Source organism: Bos grunniens, chromosome 14, assembly GCF_055505025.1.
Source record: "Bos grunniens cultivar Pamir isolate PY7600 chromosome 14, Bosgru_T2T1.0, whole genome shotgun sequence".
NCBI lineage: Eukaryota > Metazoa > Chordata > Mammalia > Artiodactyla > Bovidae > Bos > Bos grunniens.
In genome coordinates, this window is record NC_141178.1 from 43,941,927 (window position 1) to 43,967,998 (window position 26,072).

The window sequence follows — 26,072 nt, forward strand, 5'->3', positions numbered from 1 at the left end:
GCTAACTTGCCAGTTTATGACCTGCGCCAATCATAATAAGCAAAGCTGACCTCATGCCAACATGTTGGAGAATAAAGTCAAGTCTATTACAAGGTTTACATTCTATAATTTTGTATTAGGTTGCTCTACTCTTTCCCCATGTAAACAAATGAATTTTTTCACATATGAAGTATATTAAATTCAAAGACTGAATTAGATATGCACTCGGCTCAGACTGTACAACTGTTTATATTCTGAGTATAACCAGTTAAAGCCTTGAGTGCTCTTTTGAAAGGTGATGATTTTTTTCGAAAAATGCCACTGAGAACAACACAGTTTGATATTTTGGCATTACCTTTTCAGAAGTACACAGGAGAAATCCTCACTTCAAATTCACTAACCTGATTACAGACACATATAAAGAAAAGAACTCATCTCTAATAACTGTCCTTTGCTATTGTTCAGTCACTAAGTCATGTCCAACTCTTTGCAACCTTTATTAATTGTGCTTTATTAACTTTCAAATTTTGGTAGAAGTCATCCTATAAGAAAAGCATTGTAACTCAGAAATATCAAGAGAGGAAATTAGCTTCTTTAAATTTTGTTTTTCCTAGTAATTTTAATATCCTCATTTACAATGCCATACTAATGATCAAAATATTTATTTCTATAATGAAAGACAGCCTTTCCCAGAATAAATTAAATGCCTAAGAAACAATGCCTAGGTACACTTAAGGCTGCTTGTTGAATACAGAATGCCAGCAAATGAGACTGAAAGCACTTGAGGAGTGTATTATCCCTTTAGGGTAAAAGCTTATAGAATGATCTCTGATCCACAGTACAGTAGTCCAACAGTTTGATTCTAAGAATTCTTATGTCTTCCAGGTAGGGCTTCATGTCATCATACTGCGGTGAGTAAAGACTGACAAGTTTTAACATGCAGTATTTTACTTAGGAATCAGTAGTTTCAAAATGGGTAAAATACTTCTTTCTCTACTTTTATTATATCTACATATTTCCTTTCCAAAACAAGTTGGCAAGAGTTGAAATTTTTTCATCATCTATTCCAAAAAGAAACAGGTTATATGTGGTTACTAACCTCAACTCAAATTTCAAAATGCAGTGCAAAGGCTAATGTTTAATTATTAGTATCAGAATAGCTCCTAAACTCAACCAAGAAAAGTTGTGTATTTCTTAGTTTCACTCATGTGAGCAGAAAATATTTACAACTTGATTCATTTCAACTCAGTTCAACAAATATTTATTGAACAACAAGGACACGCCAACCATTGTGCTAGCCACTCAAGTGTGAAAGCACAAAGATGAACCTATTACCTCAGCCATTAAAATATGACTAGCAGTGGGAATGAATTTAAGGTTAAAAACAGCTTAGATTTCTCTGTGATGTCTTATTATCATAAGAAAAATAGGTCTCCTAGAATTTTTTGTTTTAAAATGTATGAGAGAAAAAATTTTTAAATAAATCTTCCAAATGGAATGATTAATCATGCATTTAGAAACTGTTTATTTTGTCCAAATAAGCCAAAAGTAGAGAATAAAAATGAAAAACAGAGTGGAAAAATATTCATGGTACTAAGCTATTATTGTCACTAAAACTGGAATATAAAATTTCAAAATTTTATTTTAGGTTAAAAACCACACACAAATATTAAACAAATATTATGCCTGTAATTTGAATGGCATTTTTCTAAATATTCTATAAATAAATAAGTTCTATATGTTAGCAAACTGAATAGAAATTTTCTTCAGTGTGAATTTTGGGGGGTTATATGGAACATTAAAAATACTGGTGAAGGCTTGATGACGGGCGTGTGGAGCCACGGAGGCGGTGGCCGGGAGTCGGAGTAGGAGCAGTGGTGACCAGCTGCAGGCATCCTCGCTGTGTCCTCCTGGGCAGGAGGAGGAGCCAGCGGTTTCCAACTTCCTGGGGGTCACTTGGAGTTCGGTGAAAGCTGGGAAGAATGTGCTTAAAAGGAAACCTGGGAAGAAGGAGCTCTTCACCTGAAAAATGTTCACTTGGTCTCGGTTGTGAATTCTTTTGTTGAGAAAGAGAATTACCATTTGTCACTATTTTAATGAAAGGAGAGGTGGACCTGACTCATGATTTAGAACCAAAGAATGCAGAGCCTGAAAAGAATGAAAGTTGGGAGTGGGTTCCTTGGAAAGAATTTCCTCCTCTGGACCAGCTTTTCTCGGCACTACGTTGTTTAAAGGAACAAGGCTATGATCCTTTTAAATATTTGGATCATCTGGTAAGATATAAAGGAAGTCACCTAGAGGTGAACAAGGAGACTCACTGACTTTTTTTTTTTTTTTTTTTAATGAATTGGCCAAAAAATTCACTTGGTTTTTTTGTATGATGACTGTAGTAGTGCTTAGTCTCTAACTTCATTGGAAACAATTCTGTAAGATTGTAGTGTAACACCTGTCACAGCAACATGCATTTTTTAAAAGAAACTTATCAAAATTGGTGAATTTGGGGGTAGCCATTGAATCAGAGGGTAAAGTGTCTGCCTGGAATGCAGGAGACCTGGGTTCAATCCCTGGGCTAGGAAGATCCCCTGAAGAAGGAAATGGCAACCCACTCCAGTGTTCTTGCCTGGAGAACCCCATGGATGGAGGAGTCTGGTGGGCTACAGTCCACTGGTCACAAAGAGTCGGACACAACTGAGCTACTTCACTTTCACTTTCTTTATTTTAATATTGAAGATGGAAGAAAAAAAGCAATAATTTTGGCATATTATGCTTGATTATGTCAAGAAAGGTAAAAACACAATTGATACACACACAAAAAAGTTTTGTGCAGAGTATGGAGAAGGTGCTGTGACTGAGCAAACGTGTCAAAAGTCTTTTGCAAGTGTCAAAAGTCTCGTGCTGGAGATTTCTCTGTGTATGATGCTCCACAGTCAGGTAGACCAGTTGAAGTGGACAGCAATCCAATCGAGACATTAACTGAGAGCAATCAACATTATACCACATGAGAGATAGCCGACATACTCAAAATATCCAAATCAAGCATTGAAAATCATTTGCACCAGCATGGTTATGTTAATCACTTTGATATTTGGGTTCGACTTAAGTTAAGCCAAAAGAACCTTTTTGATCATATTTCCACATGTGATTCTCTACTGAAATGTAATGAAAGTGTTCCATTTTTAATATAAATTGTGACAGGCAATGAGAAATGGATACTGTTCAATAATGTGGAATGGAAGAGATCATGGGACAAGCGAAATGAACCACCGTCAGCCACACAAAAGGCTGGTCTTCATCCAAAGAAGGTGATGTTGTGTATATGGTGGGATTAGATAGGAGTCCTCTATAATGAGCTCTTTCCAGAAAACCAAACAGTCAATTCCAAGAAGTACTGCTCCCAGTTAGACCAACTGAAAGCAGCACTCAATGAAAAGCGTCCAGAATCAGTCAACAGAAACTGCATAATCTTTCATCAGGATAACGCAAGACCACAAGTTTCTTTGATGACCAGACAAAAATCATTACAGCTTGGCTGGGAAATTCTGATTCCTCCACCATATTCCCCAGACATTGAACCTTCAGATTTCCATTTATTTCGATCTTTACAAAATTCTCTCAATGGAAAAAATCTCAGTTCTCTGGAAGACTGCAAAAGGTACCTGGAACAGTTCTTTGCTCAAAAAAATAAAAAGTTTTGGGAAGATGGAATTATGAAGTTGCCTGAAAAATGGCAAAAGGTAGTGGAACAAAATGGTGAATACATTGTTCAGTTCTTAGTGAAAGTGAAAAATGTGTCTTTTATTTTTACTTAAAAACCAAAAGAACTTCTGAGCCAAACCAATACATAAAAGGCAAATAAGGTCCTGTTAAAGAATGAAAAGTATCTGTATTTCAAAACAACTCCATTTTATCTGAAAAGTCCCCCATGATGGCCAGTTTATTTGAAGTCTCAGTATACCCAACACCTTTTCATTCAGTACTTGTAAAAATTTTTCAGACTGTGTCATGAATTGCATCTCAGATTCACAAAATGTGATAATTGGTGATGTTATAAATGGTAATTCTGCTTTCTGTATTTCTCTGTGGTATTGACTGTGCTGTCAGTGCGTGTGGAGGAGAGTGCAACAGAGTTTGTCTTAGTGTTTCAGTTCTAGCAGAGATCCTCATTCAAGTGCTAACACAGCATTCCATTGCAGAATTCATCACCTTTGTTGGTTTTCCTCTTCTGTTTTATTTAAAACAATTTGTTCTTGTTGTTAATATATTTTGGCAGTTCCTGCAACTACAGCAGGCAGGACAGGTCATTAGGGTGTATTTCTGATTGGGAACCTAAACCTAGGGAAGTGAGACAAACCATCCAGGATCTGTATCCCATTGTTAACAGGCCTTACCATTTTGGATCTCAGTTGATCTCTCTGGAGATTCAACTTTCTTATATGTAAAATGTGGTTAGACTAGGGCAGCTGTTCTCAGTACAGCCCAGAGAAGTCCTCAAGACCCTTTCTAGGATCCTCAGGGTCAAAGTCGGTTTTGTCACACAAAGATGTTGTTTGCCTTTTTCATTCTCATTCTTTGCTGAGTGTACAGAGGAGTTTTCCAGACACCGCATGTTGTAGGTTACTCGAGTAGAATGACTGCAAAACAGATATGAAAATCTAACTCTCTTCTAGTAAGCTAGATGTGGAAGAAATTGATAAAAATGTAAAACAATGCCATGCTTCTCACTTTTTTTTAAAGAAAAACATCTATATTTTTAATAAAAATTATGTTAACGTATAAGTTTTGTGTTATGGGTTTTTGTTATTTGTAAATAAATTAATATAAGAATTCTTAAAATTTAAAAGAAAACATATAAAAAAGCTACTGGTGTAAGTTATGGGTCACATTTGCATTAAGTTCTGCATACCATTTTTCTGGGTCCCCTGAGGTCTTTCCATAAGCTTCTAAGGATTACAAACCCTGCTTCGGACATTAACTATCACATTCACCTTGACATTGACTCTGACACTTGATAGCTGCTGTCATACTTTTTCAATATGTTTCAATATTGATGTCTTATTCATCAATGTCATTAATAGGGTGTTCTTTGTTTCTTATGGTCCAGCCTAATGTCGCTTACTTGCCTTAGAAATACTTGTTGTCTCACTTCAATCATCTTAATATCATGTTCTACCTGATGTTCACATCATTCAGAGTCACTTTCCAGGACAAGCCATCTTGATATTCTCAGTGTGGCTAATATTTCCATCCCTACAGCCTTTAAGACACTGTGTGTGTGTGTGCTTAGTCGCTCAGCCTTGTCTGACCCTTTGCAACCCCATGGACTCTAGCCCACCAGACTCCTCTGTCCATGGGAATTATCCAGGCAAGAACACTAGAGTGGGTTGCTATGCCCTTCAAGACATTGTAGTGATCACAAATTTGTATTTGATTGATAACACTGGTAACAATGACAAATTGCCTGGATATGGGACAAACTGAAGGCAAGAAGATTATTTAGAACTCTATTTTCATTATTTCAATTTGAAAGACAGGACTGGAACAAGGGCAATTCTGGACTCAAAGTTGTTGGCTCTTCCACCATCACTATCCTACCACTCACTAGGTTTTCTCTCCTGATCTCTGGCTCTCCTGTTTACCATTTGAGGTACCAGATGGTCCTAATCTGGTACAGTTGCAAAGCCTGTATTCTACCAGTTCATTAACCTTTTCCATGTCCCTTTAATTTTTGGCTTTGCCTTTTCTCTAGACCAATTTTTTGTCTTGAAAAGTGTTGACTGTTGATTCCCTAAAATGGCTGGAATGAAATAAACAGTGGTAGATTAGCTTATACTAGAATTCTGCACAAAGAGAACTTCTGAACTCCCTTTTATGCATTCTAAATATAAATTTTCCAGTATTAAGAGATAACACATATGTAGTAGGCTATGGTCTGCATCCATGCGTGCATACTAAGTCACTCAGTCATGTTTGACCCTTTGTGAACCCATGAACTGTAGCCCATCAGGCTCCTCTGTTCATGGGACTCTCCGGACAAGAATACTGGAGTGGGCTGCCATGCCCTCCTCCAGGGGATCTTCCTGGCGCAGGGCTCAAACCCACGTCTCTTACGTCTCCTGCACTGGCAGGCAGGTTCTTTACCACTAGCACCACCTGGGAAGACTAGGGTAACTTTTGCTTTATTTACCCAGGATGCCCTATCATTCCTCTACTACGAGAAACAATAACCTCTTCTTTTTTGAAGAACTGCTGATCTCCACGAGATTTAAGTAGAATTTTCAATCACAGTAACATACTCTTCTTTTTCAGCAGCTGTGTCAATGGACAGGTTACTCAGTTTGGCCAATCAGGCTATTCCCAATTCAGGAATGCCCTCTGAAGCCAAATAGTGTCTATCTAAAACAGTGATCCCCTCAAAAAGTCCTGTTAGAGACAGCACAAAAGGCTTTCCTTCTCAAGCGGTCAGTATACTGAAAGGAATAAGCCTGGAGATACTTGTGGACATCTCACCCTAGCCATAAGATAACAAGCAAGAGGGAATTAGGTCAATTTATGAAGAGCTTCCCCAGTGGCTCAGAGGTTTTACCACCTGCAATGAAGGAGACACAGGTAAGATTTGTGGGTCAAGAAGATCCTCTGAAGGAGGAAATGGCTACCCACTCCAGTATTCTTGCCTGGGAAATCCCATGGACAGAGGACACTGGTGGGCTACAGTCCATGGGGTTGCAAACAGCTGGAAATGACTGAGTGAACACACAGCACATAAAGAGCTTCAAAGACAAGTAAATATGAGACATGGATGAAAAGAGTTATTAAAAGCATCTGTCCCTCTAGAATCAGTACTGTTCTAAAATATAGAGCAAAATGGGTTTTAATTTTATTTTAATAGAATTCAACAAATATTGATGTGCCAAAGACTATTATATGTTTGTGTGAAGAAGACTGCAATTAAATCGGTTCCAAGAGCCTGGTGCCAGTGTGCTCCCAAAACAGGCACATTTCTTTTCCAAACTTCCAGCCAAACACAGACTTAAGTGGAGGTTCATGAGCCACTCCTTTCTCAGAAGGCTACTGTAAATCACAGGGAATCTTCCTAGGACACCAACCATTCCTACAATCGTCAGTTCCCCAACCAAGGGACTCAACAGGCTCCTGGATCTGGAGGAAGTTCATATTTTGCAAGTCCATACTCACACTCCATTGCTCCAAATCCATATACAGACGTCTAAAGAGAGAATGCCACCAGTGAGCAGAAAGGACATGCTTCCTATCAATAACACAACTCTTTCACCTTTCTAGCTTTCTTACTACACTGATTGACCAAAAATACCCCCACTTAATCACACTTAGTGTTTCTGGGGCTTCCCCAGTGGCTCCCATGCACTTTCCCCATAAGCCCTAAAATATTGACAGTTTATCAAAGCTCAGATAGAACATAGGCTATTAAGCATTAATGGGTAAGTGTATGAGCAAATACTATTTAGTAAGAATACTGACTGGCATGAGACCCATAGGAAGATATCTAGGTAGAAGGTAGTATCTGACCTTCTTTATATTACATGTATGACCTGACCAGTAAAAAGCAGGAAAAATGCCTCCCAGGCCTTTTTCATTGTGAGGGAGGTCATTTTTCCATTGTTTTCTAACTCCCTTAATCTCCTTAATCTCCATTTACTGGAATTTTCTGGTGGCTCAAAAGGTATCTGAGAATCTGGCTGCAATGGAAGAGAGCCAGGCTTGATCCCTAGGTCTGAAAGATCCCCTAAAGAAGGGAATGGTAACCCATTTCAGTATTCTTGTCTGGAGAATCCCATGGACAAAGGTACAGTCCATGGGGTTGCAAAGAGTTGGACACAACTGGTCAACTAACACTTTCAACCTCCATTCAAGGGAATTCACTGGATATTTTAACATTGCCTTTTACTCTCAGCCCATAGAGAAGTTACTCTTTCCGTGAATGCCACTACTATTTCCTGGACATCAAACTGAGGAAATCTCTGTAAAACATCCTATGACTCCACAGCTTACTTTGTATCCCACTGGGAAAGGCCTGGCCGGAAAACTAATTGTGGTAACAGGTCTCCTGTCCTGACAATGATGCCAAGTATATTAGAAGCATTCATCACTGTGAAGAGACTTGACTCCACATAATGCACGAAGAACTTCTGTATTGCCAGAGTATTCTTACCACCTTTCTCTTGACTCAGGGACACATCCCAAGCAACGTGAAAACCTGAACCTGAGGCTGTCCACTTGCCTCAGAACTTATCCTTTGGCTTGTCCCATTTTGTGCTCCAGGGTCATCCTTTTTCTTATCAAGGATTTTAACTTCTGGAGTTCCGTTGTGCTCATACCATACAGGTCAATATCACTCCGTTCCACACTGGAGCCAGGGAAAGACCACTCAACCGCCTATTTGTCCCAGAGAAGAGAAATACATGCTTTTAAAAAATCCCCTTTAACATTTTTAAAAATATATTGAATGTAATTGAACGGAATGAGGATTTCAAAGAAAGATTTTCTACCAATGATCTCTTAGAGTCAATGAATATTGTGTCCACATTTCTTTGACACAATCAAAATGAGAAATAAGTGAAAAAACAAACTTCACAGGATTAGATGTGGAATTAATACAGCAGGCCTGGAAAATACAAATACTGCCAGACAGTTTCCAGAGATGGCATGTCTCTAGTGTTCATTCCCTTCTCATACCCAACATCCTCAAAAAAAAAAAAAAAAAAAATGAGACTGTACTCACAAAGAAAATATATTATCCCAACCACATGAGGGGGTTGAGTCAATTGATATATTTAAATGTAAAAATATTCCTAATATCCAATATATTAAGAATACATATTCTGGTCAGTCTATGCATGCATATATATAAAGCCTCTTACACCAAATATAGATAGATAAACATGCACACAGACAAAGAATTGTCTCTGGGTGCTCAAGATCACTATTGCTTTTCTTGCTTCTAAGTCTTGCACGCGAGTTAAATCTGAGATCGGTGGGTTTGGAAACCCATATATTACCAGCAACCAATCTGTGAATGTGAGTACGTCACTGGTGGGGAAGAAAAAGAAAATTTAATTAGGTGTTCTAGGCAAATCAAGCCACCCCTGAGAGTATTTTCTGGACATGATGGTATTTTTACTGGCAGGGAATCGCTATATGATGTTATTTTCCTAAGTTAATATATTTATTGAACAAAAGTTTGACCAAAGCAGGTGGCAAAAGTCAGCTTTTATTTCTTCAGCTAAGGGGGTGGTTCAGAGGGAGGCATCACTTTGGAGCTGTCATATATGAATGGTTGTAGCTTCTTAAATTGGCTAAAAATGGTGCTGTTAGAGTGGCAGTAAGAAACCTAGAGTAAAAAAAATGAAACCTGCCTGGCAAAATCTGAAAAGCTTTCCAGGAAAACAGACGGTTTCATATACCATCCCGTTGCTATTAATGATTAACTCATTTTTATAAGTAAAAATGTTCCAGATAGTCAGTAATGAAAATAATTACCAGCATTAACTATATCAGACAGCAACAGTCAATAAAGCAGTTAGCATTATGAAAGCACTGTCAACAATACAGAAAATTTATAGCCTGATCACTATCAAGAAACTTATCATCAAAATGAGAGAGGCTAAAATATGTACCAAAGAGTACCAGCTGGTTAAATTGTACAGAAATGTTCTTTCTCACCATTTTTGTCCAGCTAATTCTTATTCATCTTTCAAGACTGATTTTACAATTAGGTCCTTTGGGAAGCATGACCCAATCTGCCATACTTTCCTCCACCCAGTCCCACACTGTGCTGAGTGGAATTTAGCTGCACTCCATGCTTCTCCAGTAGAACAGTGGAACAGTCTAACAGCACAGGCTCCCCCACTAGGTAGTGAGCTGTTGAGAGCCCTGTCTTCTTGTCTTTGTTTTCCTAGTACTTGGCCCCATTGGCAGTGAGCAGGATTTCAATTAGTGTTTGGTTGATTGGTGTTGAATGTCATCAGTGGGGATGAAGAATAATGGAAGCTAAATAAGGAAAAGCTATGTAGATGTAGATTCTTATGACCCAACAGTAGCAGAGTTATGGTGGGCAATGGTCTCTCTTATGCCCAGAATTGTCCTTTCCTCACCCTGTGTGATTCTGGGACACCTTCCCTTGATCTTGCCAAACAAGGTCCATCTAGTCAAAGCTATGGTTTTTCCAGTAGTCATGTATGGATGTGAGAGTTGGACTCAGAAAGCTGAGTGCCAAAGAATTGATGCTTTTGAACTGTGGTGTTGGAGAAGACTCTTGAGAGTCCCTTGGACTGCAAGGAGATCAAACCAGTCAATCCTAAAGGAAATTAGTCCTGAATATTCATTGGAAGGACTGACACTGAAGCTGAAACTCCAATATTTTGGCCACCTGATGTGAAGAACTGACTCATTGGAAAAGACCCTGATGCTGGGAAAGATTGAAGGCAGGAGGAGAAGGGGACGACAGAGGATGAGATGGTTGGATGGCATCACCAACTCGATGGACATGAGTTTGAACAAGCTCTGGGAGTTGGTGATGGACAGGGAAGCCTGGTGTGCTGCAGTCCATTGGGTCACAAAGAGCTGGACATGACTGAGTGACTGAGCTGAATTGAACTTCCCTTGACCTTAGCCATGTGACCCAAGCAGGGTACAGAACTAATCGAAGAACTGGACATAAAAGTCAACCATAGCTGATAAGAACCTTTTCTTGACATATACCACCTAGACATAAGGTGAGAAAGGATCTTTCTTCTTTTAGAACTCAAACTTTAAGCCTACCAGCTTCTACCTTATCCTCCTTGTGGGAAGAATGTATGTGAAGCAGAGGAACAGCCAAGAAGAAAAGCAAGACACACTTAGAGTCCAAGCAAGCTTCAGATACATATGAGCTGCATTTGTATATGCAATGCATACTCTGTTTTGTTTCTGTTAGGATAAAAACAGATTACTTGGATCCCAAAGAGTCACATCTAATGCAATAAGCCTACATTAAAATGTATAGTAAACCAAGTTCTCACATTTGTGATCTCTCTTAAGTCCCCAAATTATCTCCAATGATTGGCATTTTTATTTCTCCAGTTCTAAAGATGAATAAATTGAGGCTCAAAGTAATAAAATATCATGCTTAAGATCTCCCAGGGAAAATGTTTACCTGAATAGTCTGATTTCAAGTGTGTGTGATATTCTTCAAGTGTGATAATGCAAATCAGTACATATTTCTGCTTTAGGTTGGAGTCAAGATTCTAGCTCAAATTTACAAAAGCACAAAACATGCTATTGTACCAATGTATAGCAAGGTGACCCAGGCTGAGCCTACCCTGAGAATGAGGGCAGGAGAACAACTGTCCTCATTTCTGGGCAGAGGCCAGGATGGTTTTTTGCTCAGAGAAGAGTATTTTAGCAGACCCAAGTGTGCAGGGCTTTGTTCCTGAGTATATTTCTGGGACATCTCAGAAATGTTTTGATGGAAGTTGATGACTGAGAAGCTATGTAAACTGTGTAATGAACAAGGAAATTTTGTGTATAAAGGCTCATTTGTACCCACAATTGGGTAAAACTTGAGCAATTCAGGTTAAATTTGTCTTCCTCGAATGACCTGTTTGAGTTTTAGGAAGTAAACAAAGATAGAAATATATTTACTCAAAAATGTTTTCACAACTGTCTTTTTAATGGATGCTTTTATCTGGAATAGAGAAGTACTAGCTAGGAAGAGCAGTATATCTAGAAAGATCAATTTTTTTCTATGTTAAAGCAGAATAACTTGGTTGAACTTCAAAATGCAAGATAAACTGGCTGTATCATTGTGATCAACCTCTTTGAATTTCAGGTTCCTCACGTGTACAATTAATATATTAATTATTACTCTCAGGATTATGTGCAAAGATTTAATAGGTTATTTTGTACAAATGCACATAATTAATGTTAGGATAGCATAAATATTAGCTATTGAATCTTGCTTGTGATACCACATTCAACATGATTTTGCTTGTAACACTCCTTAGATTGAAAGTTTTTTTTTTCTGGGTTAAAAAAAACTTCAGTAACCATTTCTTTTAGTTCTTCAAATAGAAACAACTGCCTGGAGATAAGTTTTCTTTGGTTAAGTTTATATATCAACACATGTATCTATATTATACATTACAGAGATATACAGAACATGAATTGAATAAAGGAAAGCTCTCAGAAAGATTTTTCATTTCAAACGTTCTACTTTCATTTATGCAATAATGAAAATATCTTAGTAACTAACGTACTTTTGTGTATCGAGAACAATTCCATCATATCCATAGGCTTCTACCTTCTCATTATTTTTTTTTTTTGGTTAGAATATGAGAACTGAAGTTCTTCAACTTGAAGGTAAATCTCTGCTCAGGACACAAACCGAAATAACCCAGCCTGCCAGTACAAAGGACTTGCATGCTCTCTGACAGGTGAGGTCTGGCACTGAATTCGACCACCTGGCAAGGCCAGTGTGGCTTCCTGACCTGGATTCTCCTTCCAGAGTTGCAGTCCTCCAAATCCTCCTCTAACCCCAAATCTCTCAATGTTTGTCCAAACCTTTGGAAAGTTCTGCCTGCTGGAATTAGAGTCCTGCCCTACAGCCATGCTTTGCACTGACAAAGGCACTGGGTTATAAGGAAGAAAGGGGTAGGAAGAGCAGTGCTAATCACGCCCACTGCTGCTGTTGTTGTTTCCTTGCTGAGTCCTGCCTGTCCAATTCATTTGTGACCCCGTGGACCGTAGCCTGCCAGGCTCCTCTGTCCATGGAATTTCCCAGGCAAGAACACTGGACTTCCTTCTCCAGAGGATTTTCCCAACCCAGGGACTGAGACCACATCTCTTGTATTAGCAGAAAACTCTTTTATCACTGGGCCACCAGGGAAGACCATAATCATGCCCATATTGTCTGTTATTTCAGCATTTCACTTTGACTATCCTTTTCCTTTCCTAACGCATATACTATTACTTGTCTCTGGTTTAGGTCCTGTTTTCACCCAGAGAGATTTGTTGCTGACTGCAGTCAACAACAGGAGTGTAAACTATGTGATTATTAGTATCACTGCAGCTCATAACTCCTGCTAACCTAAATAAAACTAGGAAGCAGTGGCTATCAATCTCAGCCTTGTACAAACCAGAGTTTGCCACAGTACTATACATATTATGATTTGGACTTGCTGCTACTGCTTTGGGAGTCAACCCTACACCATGTGAGTCTCCTCCTGTGCTAGGGAAACAGATTACTTCCCCTATTTTTCTTGGCCTACTGTAAAATCCCTGCAATATCCAAAGCCAAGAACACAAGGATCTACACTAAATAGGATGTTTAAAAATAATTCATTTCTTTCATCAGCAAACAAGCTTTATAGTTCCTATTAGCTATTTCTACCTGGAGAAGGCGATGGCACCCCACTCCAGTACTCTTGCCTGGAAAATGCCATGGACGGAGGAGCTTGGTGGGCTGTAGTCCATGGGGTCATGAAGAGTCGGACACGACTGAGCGACTTCACTTTTCACTTTCATGCACTGGAGAAGGAAATGGCAACCCACTCCAGTGTTCTTGCCTGGAGAGTCCCAGGGACGGGGGAGCCTGGTGGGCTGCCATCTGTGGTGCCACATAGAGTCGGACACGACTGAAGTGACTTAGCAGCAGCAGCAGCAGCTATTTCTACCATACAAGAGAAAAAAGAAAAAGCATTTTAAAGATAATAAGTTTTCAAATCAAAAAGTAACATGGTTCTGTGACAGAAAATGTAAAAAAAAATATATAGGGAAGGGTCTAAAGTAAAAAGACTCATTACATCCATCAAATATACAAAATTATTCATTATATCCAGCTCAGAGAATATAAATCTTCATGCAAATACACAAAAATGTGTACATTAAACTAGCCACTTAACAAATCACCACCTGTCTCCCCATGGATATATTTGGTCCTCATATTGTTTGGTTCTCAATGAATAGCTAAAGAAAGAAAATATTGATGGGCCTAGTAAGTGTGTTTGGCAAAGAGTTTACAGCAGGAAGACAGAAAATCTGGGTTTAGTTTCTATTTTCTTGCCCTAATTTACTGAGTGAACTTGGAAAAGTTCTTTGCCTTTTCTGGACTTGACTCACCTGTAATACAGGAGAGCTGAAATTAACACCCTCTAAATTCTTCAGTATATCCAAACAAGTAAAAATCAGCAACTAGAAACCATGATATGGTACCATCTCACAGCCATCAGAATAGCCGTCAAAAAGACAACAAACAGTCCACCTTTCTAGATTCCATATACATGCATTAATATACAATATTTGTTTTTCTCTTTCTGACTTACTTCACTCTGTATAATAGGCTCTAGGTTCATCCACTTCATTAGGACTGACTCAAATGTGTTCTTTTTATGGCTCATTAATATTCCATTGTATGTATGTACCACAACTTCTTTATCCATTCTTTTGTCAATGGACATCTAGGTTGCTTCCATAGCCTAGCTATTTTAAATAGTGCTGCAACAAACATTGGGTGCCTGTGTCTATTTCAATTATGGTTTATGGTACTGATGAACCTACGTGCAGGGCAGCAACGGAGATACAGACATAGAGAACAGATTTGTGAATACAGTAGGGGAAGGAGAGGGTGGGATGAATTGAGAGAGTAGCGAAGAGACACACACATTACCATACAGAAAATATATAGCCAGTGGGAATTTGCAGGTAGCTCAATCCAGTGCTCTGTCACAACCTAGAGTGGTGGAATTGGTGGGAGATGGGAGGGAGATTCAAGAGGGAGAGGACATATGTTTGATTCATGTTGATATATGACAGAAACCAACACAATATTGTAAAGCAATTATTGTCCAATTAAATTTTTTAAAAAGACAACAAACAGTAATTGTTGGCCAGGATATTGAGAAAAGGGAACTCTAGTTTACTATTGGTGGGAATGTTAATTGGTACCACCACTATGGAAAAACAGTATGCAAATTTCTCCAAAAATTAAAAACAGAACTACCGTGTTGTTGTTGTTATTCTTAAGTCATTTCCAACTCTTTGCAACCCCATGGACTATAGCCCGCCAAGCTCCTCTGTCCATGGGATTCTCCAGGTAAGAATACTAGAGTGGGTTGCCACTCCCTTTTCCAGGCAATCTTCCTGATCCAGGGATTGAACCCACATTTCCTGTGTCTCCTGTATTAGTAGGCAGACTCTTTTACTACTGAGCCACCAGGGAAGCCTGAGAACTACTATACGATCCAGCAATTCTACTCCTGAGAAGGAGTAGAATTATCTGAAGAAAATGAAAATACTAATTTGAAGAGATACATGCACCTTGAGGTTCACAGCACCACTGTTGACAATAAATATCAAAGATACAGATTAACAACCTAAGAATATTACTCAGTCATAAAAAAGCATGAACTTCTGTTATCTGCAACAACATGGATGAACCTAGAGGGTTTTAGCTTAGTGAAATAAGACAGAGAAAGACAAATTCTGTATGTTTTTCCTTATATGTGGAACCTAAAAAAACAAAAAAAGCAAATGAATATAATAAGATAGGAACAGACTCACAGATACAGAATTAGTGGTTACTGGTGAGGAGAGGGGTAGGTGGAAGGGGAAGATAAGGGAAGGGGATTAAGAGGTACAAACTACTAGGTTTAAAATAAATAAGATACAAGGATGCAATGTAAAGAATAAGAAATGTAACTAATATTTTATAATAACTTTAAATGAAGTTTAATCCATGAAAATATCTAATCATTATGTGGTATACCTGAAACTAACACAACATTGTAAATCAACTTTACTTCAATTTAAAAACAATTTTAAGTACTAAGATGCTGTGGGTCTGTGATTTTCTGAAGTGTTAACATTAAAATACTAAATGCTAAATAAAAGTTGAGCTAGGGGCATAGAAAAATAGACACCAAATGCAAAACTGTATTATGAGACAGAGCAACTTATTAAAAACAAAGCATGTAAGCTTAATAGACTAATGAGTAGAATTGCCCTTTGTTTTCTGAGCATGCAGGGTAAGATTTTTTTCCTTTGTAATGGCACTAAGGGCATCAAGAAGAGTGAGAGATAATAGAAGAAAAATAAATTATGCCATAAGCTGATGAAGCTTAATTGCTTGGATGAAAATGTTTTATGCATTTCACTATACACTACGTAGTCACTGATGTTTTTGGCAAGTATGTGGGTGTTACTCTGGAGAAGGAAATGGCAACTCACTCCACTACTCTTGCCTGGAGAATCCCATGGACAGAGGAGCCTGGCAGGCTACAGACCCATAGGGTCACAAAACATCAGATACAACTGAAGTGTCTTAGCACAGCACATGGATGTAACTGGAATTACATTTAAGGAATACAACTCTAAATTTCTTTTATTACTTTTGTTCCTTTCGCAGCAGATGCATTTTATCGTTGTTTTTGTTGTCAAGCACAGAAGTGTACAGGAATGATCTCTCCTTGTGGCTTTATCATTTCTTAAGCAGAGTGTCTGCTTGATAATCCACAGTGCACGCACGTGCACGCACATGATCCTGTTTGAGAATATTTCTAAAATGCCAGAAGAGCCTGTTTTTATTTTAATGCTTACACTACACAAATTCAAGATCAGTGTTATAATCAGGGATCCAATTTAATCCCCTCTCACCATTAAAATTTGCTTTGTGGAATTTTCCTTACCTCTCTTGTTATTCTCTTTCATATTTTTAGAATTCCAAACAGAATCTATCTAATTCAACTCTGTTGGCAGCCATAGGACACACTATCTATTTACTTAATCCAAGGTTGCAGGAATAATTAAAATATTTTCTTCAAATTTTATATTGTTTGCCACACTGTATAAAAGCATTGCTGGGCTCCCCAGGTGGCTCAGTGGTAAAGAATCTGCCTCCAATTCGGGAGACTCAGGAGACATGGGTTTGATCCCTGGGTCAGAAAGATCCCATGAAACAGGAAATGGCAATCCATTCCAGTATTCTTGCTTGGAAAATTCCATGGACAGAGGAGCCTGGTGGGCTGCAGTCCATGGGGTTGCAAAGAGTCAGACACCACTGAGCACACACGTACATTGTTTTTATGTTATTAATCCAATTATGAGGTGATTTCCTTTTTTTATTCTTATCTTTAATCCTTATCTAATAATTTTATCTTTGAATCCTAAACTAGAAATATATGTATTTCTTATTTCTTTTTAGTTCTTTGCCTTGTTCTATTCCTAATACATTTTTCTTTTCCGTTTTTTTTTTTTTTTTTTGGTTGCTGGTCTTAACAGCAGCTGAAGTCAGTCCGTCCTATTACTCAATATTACATGCTGTTTCAGCATCAAGCATACTCCACCCTTGAGAGGTCATATTTCACAAGTGACGAGATGTGTATAGGGTTGGAGGATGGGACGGTAAGGAGGAGAGACTATGTATACATTCATCTAAGGAATTAGGGCTTCCTTTAGGGTGAAACACCATATAAACACGTTATTGTTAGTAAACTTGAAGACCTGGTTAAACTGGAAAACCAGAGGTAAGAAAGACTTTTTGTTTTTAAATATGGAAACAGAAGAAGCCATAACTGAAAATAAAGTGGGGTTCCTGGATAGTCAGTCTCCTGTGTTTTTGGTTGGAGAAAGTCAATGGAATCCTTTCATAGCAAGCAAAAGTTGGCTACAGGGGCAGCTGACATTGGAAACACAGCACAGAGCTCGTGTTTTGTGGAGTTTATTGACTGCTTCCCAAACAGAAGAAATAAACAGAGAGCTGGGTTTTTAATTTTAGGATCTATTTGCACCCTATTAAATTAGAGAACCCAAATGACGTCTGCCTGGAGGAACTCCTGGCTGCATGAGCACTTTCTTTCCTAGCCTGACAAAAGATGATTCAGTTCTAAGTAGGCACATATCACCCCCTTGGCCAGAACAGCAGTCGCTAGGATGAAACACAAAATATTGATGTTGCCATTGTGTCTTATCACTGCCAGCCAGGCCGTTTCAGTCCTGTCTGAAAAAGTTTATGAGAAAAACAAGTCAATAATCACTAACTACCAAGTTTGCTTGAATTGTGACTTGAATTGGGAGGCCTACAGTTTCCTCATTAACATGAGACCAGATGAATTTCATTTTGAAGTTTATTTTTCAAACTTATCGAACTTTCCAAATATATTCTTCCTATCTATTAACAATTTACATAATTTATCAATATATTTATTCTGTCTTCTATTCTTTGGAAGGAATGATGCTAAAGCTGAAACTCCAGTACTTTGGCCACCTGATACGAAGAGTTGACTCATTGGAAAAGACTCTGATGCTGGGAGGGATTGGGGGCAGGAGGAGAAGGGGACGACAGAGGATGAGATGGCTGGATGGCATCACTGACTTGATGGACGTGAGTTGAGTGAACTCCGGGAGTTGGTAATGGACAGGGAGGCCTGGCGTGCTGTGATTCATGGGGTCGCAGAGTCGGACACGACTGAGTGACTGATCGGATCTGATCTTTAGAATGAGAGTTCAAAGACAGCAAGGAAGTTTTCTGTATTTATAAGGACCAGGATGGCGCTTATTGTAATAGTGAAAGAAAGTGAAGTCACTCAGCTGTGTCTGACTCTTGGTGACACCATGGACTGTAGCCTGCCAGGCTCCTCTGTCCATGGGATTCTCCAGGCAAAAATATTGGAGTGGGTTGCCATTTCCTTCTCCAGGGGATCTTCCCAATCCAGGGATCAAACCTGGGTCTCCCGCACTATAGGCAGACTCTGCCCTCTGAGCCACCAGGGAAGCCACCAGGGAAGTCCTATTACATAGTAACTACATGATTAATGCTTTCAAAAAAAGAGTAAAGTCACACACACTCTTTCTCTCTCTCTCTCTCTCTCTCTCTCTTTCACACACACACACAAACACACACACCTGAGAAAGCTGGTGTGCTTGACTTTAGAACGGTGAATTTTTAGCAACAAGTTTGCTCTGTACTGTTCTTATGCCTTCTATGTAATGGATGAACTATTAATACAAACATACAACCTTGTATCTATGAAGCAGCAGGAGGCAATCAAGTGTAGATCTTTTTTTCTTGAACAACTAATGTATATATGATTTCATTAAGCTTTATAGATTTTAAAACAGCTTCCAGATCATTTGAAAGTTGCATTAAATACCAGACTTATATAACTAGAGCTAAATATTAATCAGAAGACAGCTAATGATGTCTAGCTTTCAGAGTTAAATGCTTCTGTTTAATGTATTGTTGAAATGGAATAATGCTGATATTTCATGATCATTTTCTTTCACTTAGGTGCCAACATAAAAGTCAAAAATTAAAAGGCCAGTTTTGAGAGACTTCTTTTACTGTAATCTCAGAAAGGCTACAATTTAGTGAGAGAATGAAATGATTCTTTTCTGTAATGATTCACAAGTCTTTGTTCTTCCCCAAACTGAGATTTTGTGAACAAATTATGCTTTTAATAATGTTCTCATGTTGTGGAGCCAGATGCCCATTTAAATTCAAATAACTTATTCTAAGATAAAATTCATACATTCACAATGTAGTTTATTTAACACAAAAATATTCCCTATACACTCTGTGTTGCTGCTGCTGCTGCTAAGTCGCATCAGTCGTGTCCGACTCTGTGCAAACCCATAGACGGCAGCCCACCAGGCTCCCCCATCCCTGGGATTCTCCAGGCAAAAACACTGGAGTGGGTTGCCATTTCCTTCTCCAATGCATGAAAGCGAAAAGTGAAAGTGAAGTTGCTCCGTCGTGTCCAACTCAGTGATCCCAGGGACTGAAGCCTACCTCTGTCCATAGGATTTTCCAGACAAAAGAGTACTGGAGTGGGGTGCCATTGCTTTCTTCCACACTCTGTGTTATATGTATTAAACACTTATATACATAACATATGTGTATGTAGTATGTTATATCTTTATCTATATATCACCAAAAGCATGAACAACAAAAGAAAGAATTGACATATTGGACTAAGTTGAAATTAAAACTTCTTCTGCATCAAAAGTGAAAGTGAAAGTCACTCAGTTGTGTCCGACTCTTTGTGACCTCATGGACTATACAGTCTATGGAATTCTTCAGGCCAGAATACTGGAGTGGGTAGCCTTTCCCTTCTCCAGGGGATCTTCCCAACCCAGGGGTTGAACCCAGGTCCCCTGCACTGCATGTGGATTCTTTACCAGCTGAGCCACAAGGGAAGCCCTCTGCATCAAAAGACATTATCAAAAAAGTAAAAAGTCAATCTACCAAATGGAAGACAGGATTTACAAATCATATATCCTATAAGGGTCTAGCATCCAGAATATATCAAGAACTCTTACAAGTCAATAAGCACAAGTCACACAATGCAATAACAATATGGGCAATGGACTTTAATACGTATTTTTCCAAAGAAGATATATTAACTACCAATAAGAAAATGAAATGATGCTGAGCATCATTGGTCACTTAGTTCAGTTCAGTCGCTCAGTCATGTCTGACTCTTTGCGACCCCATGAATCGCAGCATGCCAGGCCTCCCTGTCCATCACCAACTCTCAGAGTTCACTCAGACTCACGTCCATCGAGTTGGAGATGCCATCCAGCCATCTCATCCTCTGTCGTCCCCTTCTCCTCCTGCCCCCAATCCCTCCCAGCATCAGAGTCTTTTCCAATGAGTCAACTCTTCGCATGAGGTGGCCAAAGTACTGGAGTTTCAGCTTTAGCATCATTCCTTCCAACTGGTCACTAGGTAAATGAAATCAAAACCACTTCAGAATAACTAGTATGACTGTAATTAGAAAAACAAAAAATAGCCAAGACTGGTAAGGAAATGAGAAACTGGAACCCTGATACATCACTAGTGAAAATGTATAATGGTTCAGCTATTGTGGAAAACACTTTGGCAGTTCCTCCAAAAGTCAGACACAGAACTATCATGACCCATAAAACCCACTCCTATGTATAGAACCAAAAGACTTGAAAACAGTCAAATGAATACGTATACACTTCTGTTCATAGTAGTACTATCAAAACAGCTTAAAGATGGGAAGAGCCCAGCTGTCCTTCAGTGGCTGAATAGATAAACGAATTGTGGCAAACACACACAATGGAAAATTACTTAGGCATTAAAAAAGATGAATAATAGTAACTTATAATCAATCCTTTTGTTGTTATAGTTGAAATGCTTTCCATTACCCTAGACTAAAAATAAGATCTGGGTTTTAGAAAACTCACACAAGGTAGGGTTTTTTCCTCTACATCTTTATTGGTACAGAGCAAACACAAGAGAGCAGTCCCAGGAGGTAGGCATGAATGAAACAGCATTCGATAGAATCAGAAATCAGGATTAAGAGACATCTTAAAAAACAAGACCCTAGGAATGCCAGCAATCTAAGTGAAAACACTAAAATACTGCCCTCTCCTTTTACACATACAGAAACAGAATATACATAATGGGGCTTCAGCCAAGTTTACTCAACTATGATGTAGATTTAAATGGATGACTTCAATTAACTATTTTTTGTTATTCCAATGGGAAAGACTTTTGCAAGCCAATAAGCAGACATACAGTCAGAGATAAAAACAAATAAACAAACAAACAAGACTCACTGTGGAGATCTTGGTATAGTTAGACCAATAGTTCTGAAGCCAGAGTAGTAAATGATGAGGCTAACTGGAGAGGAGACCCATTTCAAAGAGATGGAAAGCTTTAAATGGATTGAGAAGGATAATGGAACAGCCCATAATAATAAAGAGCCTCTAAGTTGTGAGCAGAAAAGTGACATATCAGACTTATGACTTAGCAAAACCATTTGGCACTATGGATAGCATACTACAAAGGGAACAGGTATTTAACACAGTTTTAAAAGACCACTCATGAATCAGTTTAGTAACAGGATCAGCAACCCTCTGGTTATCTAATACCTGAGCAGTTTCATTCAAAATTTTCTTTAGAGGCCTACAATCCTTGCCAGGATAAAGGACCAAGGAGTGAGAAACTGCTGCCTGGAAAAATGGAAACCCAGATTCAAGTTAAAAAAGACAAAACCACAGAAGGATGACTTTGGTATTTTCTTTTAACTAATGAAAACATCAAAAATTGCTAATACCCACAGTTTTCCAGGAAGAAAGAATTGCTTTGCATGGGGCTTTCCTGCCAGTTTTCTTTTCCTTTACTTTTAAAAAGAATTTATGGGGCACCCTGTACTCTATAAATTCAGTATTTGAATAATTATTTGTTTTACCTTTGTAAAAACAATGTTACTGTAGGTTGACAACTGAGAGAGCCAAAAAATTAAGATAAATAAAAATGCAGTTCTATGTACTCCAAAGACAGAAAGGAAGATCTTTAAACTATGATAAATTAGGGGGGGGGGTGCGGTGGAGTCATAAACATGTAAGAATATTCTGAATATAATTAAGCACAGAATTATCTAAGATTAATTTTTAAAATTCTCTACCCAAAAGACAGCTTTTATATTATGTTTTTAGAAATAAAGCAAACAGAAAGAAGAAATGTTCAATGATTGAAAAAGATCAAAAAGAAGGCATACCTATTCAAATTCTTTTCTCTATCAGGGTAGTTACAAAAAATTATTACGAGGAAATTATTCTAATACATAAACATGTCTCTCATCAATAATTTATAGTTTTCAGTGTACAGATCTTTTAGCTCAATGGTTAAATTTATCCCTAAGTATTTTTTAATGCTACTATAAAGGGCTACCTTGGTAGCTCAGCTGGTAAAGAATCTACCTGCAATGCAGAAGACCCCAGTTCAATTTCTGGGTCAGGAAGACCACAGGAGAAGGAATAGGCTACCCACTCCTGGATTCTTGGGATCCCCTGGTGGCTCAGATGGTAAAGAATCTGCCAGCAATGTGGGAGACCTGGGTTTGATCCTTGGTTGGGAAGATCCTCTGGAGAAGGGAATGGCAGCCCACTCCAGTATTCTTGTCTGGAGAATTCTAAGGACAGAGGAACCCAGTGGGCTGTACTCCATGGGATCACAGTCAGACATGACTAAAGGACATTCACTTTTATTTTTTGATGCTACTATAAAGGCGACTGTTTTCTTCACTGCTTCTTCAGATAGTTCACAAGTAGTATATAGAATCATAAGGCATTTCTGTGTGATTTTGTATCCTTTACCTTTACTGAATTTGTTATTAGTTTTCAGTTTTATGGTGCAATCTTAAGGGAGTTCTATATATAAGATTATGTCAATTGTAAATAGAAATACTTTCATTTCTTCCTTTCTGATTTGAATGACTTTTATTTTCTTTCTCACCTGATTGCTCTAGCCAGGACTTCTAGTACTATATTGATTAGAAGAGGTCAGAGAGAGTATCCTTGTCTTGTTTATAATTTTAGAGGAAAAGATTTCAGCTTCTCATTATTGAGTATGATGTTTACTATGGCCTTACCTTATATGGCTTTATCATACTGCAATAAATTCTTTCTATACCTAAGAGCTTTTTTAATTTCTTGAGTTTTTATCATGAAAGGGTGTTAAATTTTATCAAATGCTTCTTGTGTATCTACTGAGATGATCATACAATTTTTATCCTTCATTATAGCCAATGCAATCTTAAGCAAAAAGAACAAAGCAGGAGGGACTGCACTATCTGACTTCAAAATACACTTTAAAGCTATGGTAATGAAAACAGCATGGTACTAGAATAAACACAGACATACAGAAAGTGGAAGAGAGTAAAGATCCCTGAAATATATCCACACCATTACAGTCAATTAATTTTTGACAATAGTATCATGAATACAATACAGGGAAAGGACAATATCTTCAATATATGGCCACGAAAAAGTTGAATATTATTCACATTTAGAAAAATGAAACTGGATTCTTATTTCACATCATCTACAAAAAGCAACTCAAAATGGATTAAAGACTTAAATATGAGACCTAAACCTATAAAACTACCAGGAAAAAAGCCTTTTGATACTGGCCTTGGTAATAATTTTTGGATATGACCCCCAAAACACAGGCAACAAAAGTATAAAATTAGACAAACTGTCTACCCCAAATTAAAAAGCTCTTGCACAGCAAAGGAAACAATCAAGAGAATAAAAGAATAACCTAAGGAATGGGAGATAATATTTGAAAATCATGTATCTAATAAGGGGACAATATCCAAAATACATAGATCTGAAATCAAATCAGATCAGTCGGCTCAGTCATGTCCAACTCTTTGTGACCCCATGAATCGCAGCACGCCAGGCCTCCCTGTCCATCATCAACTCCAGGAGTTCACTCAGACTCACATCCATCAAGTCAGTGATGCCATCCAGCCATCTAATCCTCTATCATCCCCTTCTCCTCCTGTCCCCAATCCCTCCCAGCATCAGAGTCTTTTCCAATGAGTCAACTCTTCACACTAGGTGGCCAAAGTACTGCAGTTTCAGCTTTAGCATCACTCCTTCCAAAGAAATCCCAGGGCTGATCTCCTTCAGAATGGACTGGTTGGATCTCCTTGCAGTCCAAGGGACTCTCAAGAGCCTTCTCCAACACCACAGTTCAAAAGCATCAATTCTTCAGCGCTCAGCCTTCTTCACAGTCCAACTCTCACATCCATACATGACCACAGGAAAAAACATAGCCTTGACTAGACGAACCTTTGTTGGCTAAGTAATGTCTCTGCTTTTGAATATGCTATCTAGGTTGGTCATAACTTTCCTTCCAAGGAGTAAGCATCTTTTAATTTCATGGCTGCAGTCACCATCTGTAGTGATTTTGGAGCCCAGAAAAATAAAGTCTGACATTGTTTCCACTGTTTCCCCATCTATTTCCCATGAAGTGATGGGACCGGATGCCATGATCTTCGTTTTCTGAATGTTGAGCTTTAAGCCAACTTTTTCACTCTCCACTTTCACTTTCATCAAGAGGCTTTTGAGTTCTTCTTCACTTTCTGCCATAAGGGTGGTGTCATCTGCATATCTGAGGTTATTGATATTTCTCCCGGCAATCTTGATTCCAGCTTGTGTTTCTTCCACTCCAGCATTTCTCATAATGTACTCTGCATATAAGTTAAATAAACAGGGTGACAATATACAGCCTTGATGAACTCCTTTTCCTATTAGGAACCAGTCTGTTGTTCCATGTCCAGTTCTAACTGTTGCTTCCTGACCTGCATACAAATTTCTCAAGAGGCAGGTCAGGTGGTCTGGTATTCCCATCTCTTTCAAAATTTTACACAGTTTATTATGATCCACACAGTCAAAGGCTTTGGCATAGTCAATAAAGCAGAAATAGATGTTTTTCTGGAACTCTCTTGCTTTTTCCATGATCCAGCAGATGTTGGCAATTTGATCTCTGGTTCCTCTGCCTTTTCTAAAACCAGCTTGAACATCAGGAAGTTCATGGTTCACATATTGCTGAAGCCTGGCTTGGAGAATTTTGAGCATTACTTTACTAGCGTGTGAGATGAGTGCAATTGTGTGGTAGTCTGAGCATTCTTTGGCATTGCCTTTCTTTGGGATTGGAATGAAAACTGAGCTTTTCCAGTCCTGTGGCCACTGCTGAGTTTTCCAAATTTGCTGGCATATTGAGTGCAGCACTTTCACAGCGTCGTCTTTCAGCATTTGGAATAGCTCAACTGGAATTCCATCCCCTCCACTAGCTTTGTTTGTAGTGATGCTTTCTAAGGCCCACTTGACTTCACATTCCAAAATACATAAGGAACTCAAAAAACTCAATAACAAAAATAATGATAATAATAACCTGATTAAAACATGTGCCTGAATTATACATTGCTCAAAGAAAGACATACAAATGGACAACAGGTGTATCAAAAGGTGCTCAACATTAATAATCTTCAGGTAAAAGCAAGTTGAAACCACAATCAGACATTATCTCACACCAGTGAGAATGTTTATTCTTAAAAAGTATTGGTGAAGATGTGGTAAAAAAAGGAATCCTCAGGCACTGTTTGTAGGAATGCAAATTGGTTCAGCCATAATGGAGAACAGCATGGAGATTCCTCAAAAAACTGAAAATATATCTACCATATGATCCAGCAATACCATTTCTGGGTATATGTCCAAAGGAAATGAAATCAGTATCAAAGAGAAATACTTGCACTCCCACATTC

At 38.4% G+C, this 26,072-nt stretch overlaps 1 pseudogene; it reads left to right on the forward strand.

The window, feature by feature from the left end:
* The first annotated feature begins 294 nt into the window (after nucleotides 1-294).
* LOC147359335 (nucleotide triphosphate diphosphatase NUDT15 pseudogene) lies at nucleotides 295-2,342 on the forward strand (annotated as a pseudogene).
* The last annotated feature ends 23,730 nt before the right edge of the window (nucleotides 2,343-26,072 follow it).